At 42.4% G+C, this 6,000-nt stretch overlaps 1 protein-coding gene across 4 annotated transcripts in view; it reads right to left on the reverse strand.

Moving 5' to 3' along the window:
- ATF1 (activating transcription factor 1) overlaps positions 1 to 3,930 on the reverse strand; it is a 108,957-nt gene extending 105,027 nt beyond the window's left edge. For 3 of the 4 annotated variants that reach the window (XM_037846103.1, XM_037846104.1, XM_037846105.1), the window contains exon 1: positions 3,669 to 3,929. The gene's annotated coding sequence lies outside the window, so the exon portion shown is untranslated. Of the gene's footprint in view, positions 1 to 3,668 lie in introns of all 4 variants that reach the window. The other variant, XM_037846106.1, reaches the window with a different exon arrangement.
- Positions 3,931 to 6,000: the final 2,070 nt, after the last annotated feature.

The following is a 6,000-nucleotide window of genomic DNA, read 5'->3' on the forward strand; positions in this document are numbered from 1 at the left end:
ATTTAAAAATGGGAAAAAGACATGAATAGACACTTTTATTAAGAGGAAATAAAAATGGCTAAAAAACACATGAAAAGATGCTCAACATCACTAGCTATTAGGGAAATGCAAATCAAAACCACAATAGGATATCACTTCACACCTACTAGAATGGCCACTATCAAAGAAAAACAGAAAACTACAACGGCTGGTGCAGATGTGGAGGAACAGGAACACTTATTCTCTGCTGGTGGGAATACAGAATGGTTCAGATGCCTTGGAAGGCAGTTTGGCAGTTCCTCAGGAAGTTAAGTATAGAACTCAATATGATCTGGCAATTCTATTGCTAGGTATGTACTCAACTGAAAGCAGGGTTGCAAACAGGCATTTACATGCCAGTGTTCATAGCTGAATTATTCAAAATTGCTAAAAGATGGAAATAGCCCAAGTGTCCATCAACCGATGAATGGATAAACAAAATGTGGTATATAAATACGATGGAATATTACGCAGTTGTGAGAAGGAATGAAGTCATGATGCATGCAATAAGAAGCATTACAAGGGGCTAGTGACAGGGTGACAGGGTGGCATATAGGAGAAAACACAATTAATGCAAACTAACAACTATAGTTAACAGTAACATTGTAATATTCTTTCACCTATTATAACAAAGGCAGTATACCGAAATTAAGTGTCAATAATGGGTAGGTATAAGGAGTACGGAATTTTTTTTTTTCCGGAGCAATGAGAATGTTCTCAAATTGACTGCTGTGATGAATTTACAACTCTGCAATTATAGCAAGAGCCACTGATTGCACACTCTGGATGGATCATAAGGTGTGTGAATAAAACTGCCAAAAAAAAAAAAACCAAGACGGGAGGCTTGGAGGAGAGGATAGAAATGAAGATGATCAGTAAGGGTAACTAAAAAGGTAAAGAGGGAGACAAAAATAAGTTTTGACATATACAAGCCAAAGAATAAAATAGTTTAAGTAAGTTCTGCCTTTACAATAATAACATCAAATGCTAATGGATTAAGCTCCCCAATCAAAAGACACAGATTGGCAGAATGGATAAAAAAAATATGATCCATCCATATGCTGTCTACAAGAGACTCACCTTAGACACAAGGATACAAATAGGTTGGAAGTGAAAGGATAAAAAAGAGACATTCCAAGTAAACAGTAATCAAAAAAGAGCTGGGGTAGCCATACTAATATCAGACAAAATGGACTTTAAATGCAAAAATGTTATGAGACAAGGAAGGTTATCATGTATTAATAAAAGGGGCAATCCACCAAGAAGACATAACAATCATAAATATTTATGCTAACCAGGGTGCCCCAAAACACATGAAGCAAGCACCAGCAAAACTGAAGGGAGAAATAATCTCTACAATAACAGTTGGAGACTTCAATACACTACTTTCATCAATAGACAGAACATCTACACAGGGCTTGTTCCACTTTGCTAATGCTGCCAGAATGCAAAACACCAGAAATGGATTGGTGTTTATAAAAGGGGGTTTATTTGGTTATACAGTTACAGTCTTAAGGCCGTAAAGTGTCCAAGGTAACGTATCAACAATTGGGTACCTTCATTGGAGGATGTCCAATGGCGTCCGGAAAACCTCTGTTAGCTGGGAAGGCACGTGGCTGGTGTCTGCTCCAGAGTTCTGGCTTCAAAATGGCTTTCTCCCAGGATATTCCTCTCTAGTCTACAGCTTCTCTCCAAAATGTCACTCTCAGTTGCTCTTGGGGAGTCTGTCCTCTCTTAGCTTCTCCAGAGCAAAAGTCTGCTTTCAAAGACCGTCTCCAAAAAGTCTCTAAATCGCAGTTCCTCTCTCAACTCCTGTGCATTCTTCAAAGTCTCCCTCTTGGTTGTAGCAAGCTCACTCCTGTCTGAGCTTATATACTGCTTCAGTAAACTAATCAAGGCCCATGTTGAATGGGTGGTGCCACACCTCCATGGAAACTATCCAATTAAAGTCATCACCCACAGTTGGTTGGGTCACATCTCCATGGAAACACTCAAAGAATTACAATATAATCAACAAAGATCCATCTGCCCACACAAGATTACATCAAAGATAATGGCATTTTGGGGGACATAATACATTCAAACTGGCACAGGGCTCAATAATGAATCAGAGAACTTGAATAAAATGATAAATGAACTGGACCTAACAGATACAGAACATTACAGCCCAAAACCAGCAGGATGTACAGTCTTCTCAAGTTACCATGTATCATTCTCCAGGATAGACCACATGCCGGGTCACAAAACAGGTCTCAATAAATTTAAAAAGACTAAAATCATATAAAGCACTTTCTCTGATCATAATGGAATGAAGGTGGAAATCAATAACAGGTGGATAATAGGAAAATTCACAAATATATGGAGGTTAAACAACACATTCTTAAACAATGGGTGGGTCAAAGAAAAAATTGCAAGTGATTATACCAAAAGCCATTGATTATATCCTTTGGATGGTTTGTATGGTGTGTAAATAAAACAGTTTGAAATATATATATCTATATATATATATATCTTTAGACAATGACTTCATTCCAGCTTTTAAAATGGTACCATTCAGGCACAAGAATATTCTACTCCCCAAAGATGTAAACTCGTAAATAAGTGGTATAACCTCTGAAAAAAGATTTTCAAAAGGGACTACCACCTACCGGTATATAATGGTACTGCAAAGACACAACACAGACCAAACAGATCCCTAAACATTCATTCGGCTTTAGAAAGCAGTATTGATTCCAATTGAGACACTGAGGTAACTGTATAATATCAAGTCTACAGAAAAAAAATTAGTTTAACAGAACTGCATATTTCTTTTGGTAACCAAATTCTCAGAATAAAATGTATTTTGTAAACATAAACACCCCAGAAACTCTTATCATACGTGAAGCCAGTTTGACAAAGACGCTTGTCAAATCTATGTCAAATAGCTTCAGAAGTGTAAGGGCTCTCAGATTATTAGCCCAATACCCCGCAAAAGCTAACGAAAGATTACTGGACATCTTACAATAATTTTAAGCCACAGCGTTGTTGAAACTGTGGTTACTTTTATGATAAGGGAGAAAATCAAAGGTAAAGTTTCCTCGGTTTGATCTGTCCAGAGGGAAAAAAAACACCCTTCTGTCTTTCCTAACCTAGTGAATGCAAAGGGCGCCCAGAGCGGAGTCAACTGGTCCTGGGCGCTGCTCGGATGACGACACGCCGAGCCCAAGGCCAAGCTGCCCTCCTTCCGGCTCCCGGCCCCAGTCCCGAGTCCTCCAACGGAGAACCCTTGCCTTCGACCGCGCAGGGGCGGCTCGCGAGGCTAAAGCTACCCGGCGGCGGGGGTGGGGGTAGGGTGGGGGGTCGGTTTATTATTTTTCTTTTAATTTGGAGCCAGGGGTTGTAGAAGACGCGAGACTCAAAGGGCACGGCGGAGAGCAAAGGCGCGCGAACCGGAAGCTCGCCTGGCGGGGGAACGCTGACAGCCCCAGGCAGCGGCGGCCCCTCCCCCTTCCGCCGCGCTCCCTCCGCGCCCTTCCTCCACTGCTGCCTTCGGCGCGCGACCCCCGGCCCGGCGCGCGCCCCACCTGGGCGTCCCCGCCAGCACCATGTCCCAGCGCTCCCCCTACCCAGGGCTACTGGAGCACGTTCCACCCCCGCCCCTCCTCGCTTACCTGTGGCTGTCGCCTCGCCGCTGTCCGGGGCGGGAACTTCCACTCCCCCCGCTCCCGGGGTGGATCCGAGTTCACTAGCCCCTTTCCCAACCCTTCACCCTGCGGGGTACGTGTCTCTTTCTCAGGGGTCAGATGGATAGGGGAGAATCAGTGTCACTTAACGGCGAACTGCCCTAGGCTACCGTTTCCTCGGCCGTAAGGGCCGCCACTGGCGGCATGATCTACAACAGGCCGGGGGCGGGGGAGGGAAGGGGGGGAAACAGAGTGTATGTGATTCTGGGGAGTGAAGTTAAGGCGGTCCTTCCGTGAGGGCCACCGTAGTATGTCATCGCGTTTATCACGTGATGTGCCGCCATTTTGTATTCGTTCTTTTCTGAACGGCAAGCTGGGCTGTGGACTGCCTGAAGATGTTGTCCTGGCGAGGGTTGGACTTGAAAGTGGCTTGGGGTTCCTTTTTTTGCTACAGGATATCGCCACCACCACTCCTACCCCTTTCTCTTACATGTCTCTTCCCAGAGACCCTCACCGGTTTGGTGATACTAGGAGGCCATGTGGTGTGGGGGCAGTTTTCGTCGGTTGGTGGCATTGCTGTAAGCTCAGCCCGTGTGTTAGTGATCCGGCCTTGAGCTTCTTGTAGGGAAAAGTGACTTGACGCCTGGAGGTTTGTCTTCCTTAGGTTTTCTTAGTTCACCCAGTCTATTCTCGATCCCATAAAATAGCGTTAAGAATTACGTCCTTTTCCCCTTCTGAGATAGAATTTTCTGCACAGACTTGGTTTTAAAAAAAGGTCCCAGTCGGGTTTTTGAGCCCCACTTCGTGAGCATAGACTCCCCAGACTGTTAATCTGTAAAGAAAAAAGTTAGATACAAGTCAGTGTCGTAAAATAGAATGTTACGCCCTCCTGTTAATACATTACAAAATGTTTTTTAATGTGCGCCTTGACTACTTTTCTGGGGAAAGGTAGTCTAGGGACTGCTTTATTCTGAATTTTTTTCCTTACTCGTTTCCTTGCAAATTTTTTTTTTTTATGGCTTTATGGTGATAGTAAACGACTAAGCCTTACTTTACAAAATAAAGTGTTCTAAAAACTTTTCTCAAATTTTACTAGTTTGAGATCTCAGATGCTAGGAAACTGATTTAGTAGAGAGCTCTTCCCGTGTTTGACCCTTCAGGCCAGATAATGTGGTTTAAAGCTAAAGGGTTTACTCTGCATTAAGAGCTCTCATAACGTTTAGCTATTGTCATCCATTCAGCAAACATTGTTGACCATCTGTTAAAAGCTGGAACAGGTGGCTGCCCTTATTTTGTTCATGTTAGAAGAACTTGGTTTTTGATTAGGCAAATTAACATCTCTGAGGAAGTCTCATCACAATTGAGACGAGTATAATACCAAGTCCCAGCATTATTTAAAGAATCAAAATGGCATATATGAAAATAAAATGCCTTATAAAGGTCAGGGGGTGGGGGAGAGGATCTCATATCAGCCTTTCCTGATTAACCAAGTCCTACTTCCATCATTCTGTTTTCTGGAAAGCTGTTTGTAAGAGTTTGTTGCTCTTTTGTGTTTGATTGTTTACCCAGGGTGCTTCCTTGGAACACAGAATGTTTAACATATGTTGAGCAATGAAAAGGGTGGGGGGTGAGAAATGCTACCATCAAAAGAATTTGTCTGAAACAGGAAACTTCAAAACATGCATGGACCACTCCTTCAGCTCCTTTCCCACCTGTAAAATTCCTTACATCTAAATCAAATGTTATTCTTGCACAACACCGTCACTCACAAATATGTCCACCTTTCTTGGTTCTTTCCCATGGAAGTGTCACAGGCTGTTCCTACCATAGTTTGACTTATGAAGAAGAACTGAATGTAGAGGAAGAAAAAAGATTTTGGTTCTTATGCATACAGTTCTATCAGTAATAGATTTACAAACGAGATGGACTTTAGAAGCGAGGAAATAAAGTGAAAAAAACCCTAACTTTCAAGAGCCCAAAGTAATGGTCAGTGGCTCTTCTGGCAGTCTTTTCTAGTTAGGAAAAAGAAACGTTATAATGAAATGGGTTTAATACTACTGTTTATCCCTTGGGATTTTTGTACATTGAATGAGTTAAATAGAATTTTTTCAATAATGTAACAAAATTAGAGCTGTGCCTTATTCAGAGTAAGCACTGAATAAATGTCGGCTATTAATATGGAAGACACTGCAATGTAACTGGAAACAGCTGACAAACAAGTTAACATGGCCACCAATTAAGAGAAGCCTAATGGGTTTACAGAGACAGAGCTCTAGTGGAGGATTTAAGAGCCTTGAAACAGTGTCTGTAACAGCCCACC

Source organism: Choloepus didactylus, chromosome 8, assembly GCF_015220235.1.
Source record: "Choloepus didactylus isolate mChoDid1 chromosome 8, mChoDid1.pri, whole genome shotgun sequence".
Lineage (NCBI taxonomy): Eukaryota > Metazoa > Chordata > Mammalia > Pilosa > Megalonychidae > Choloepus > Choloepus didactylus.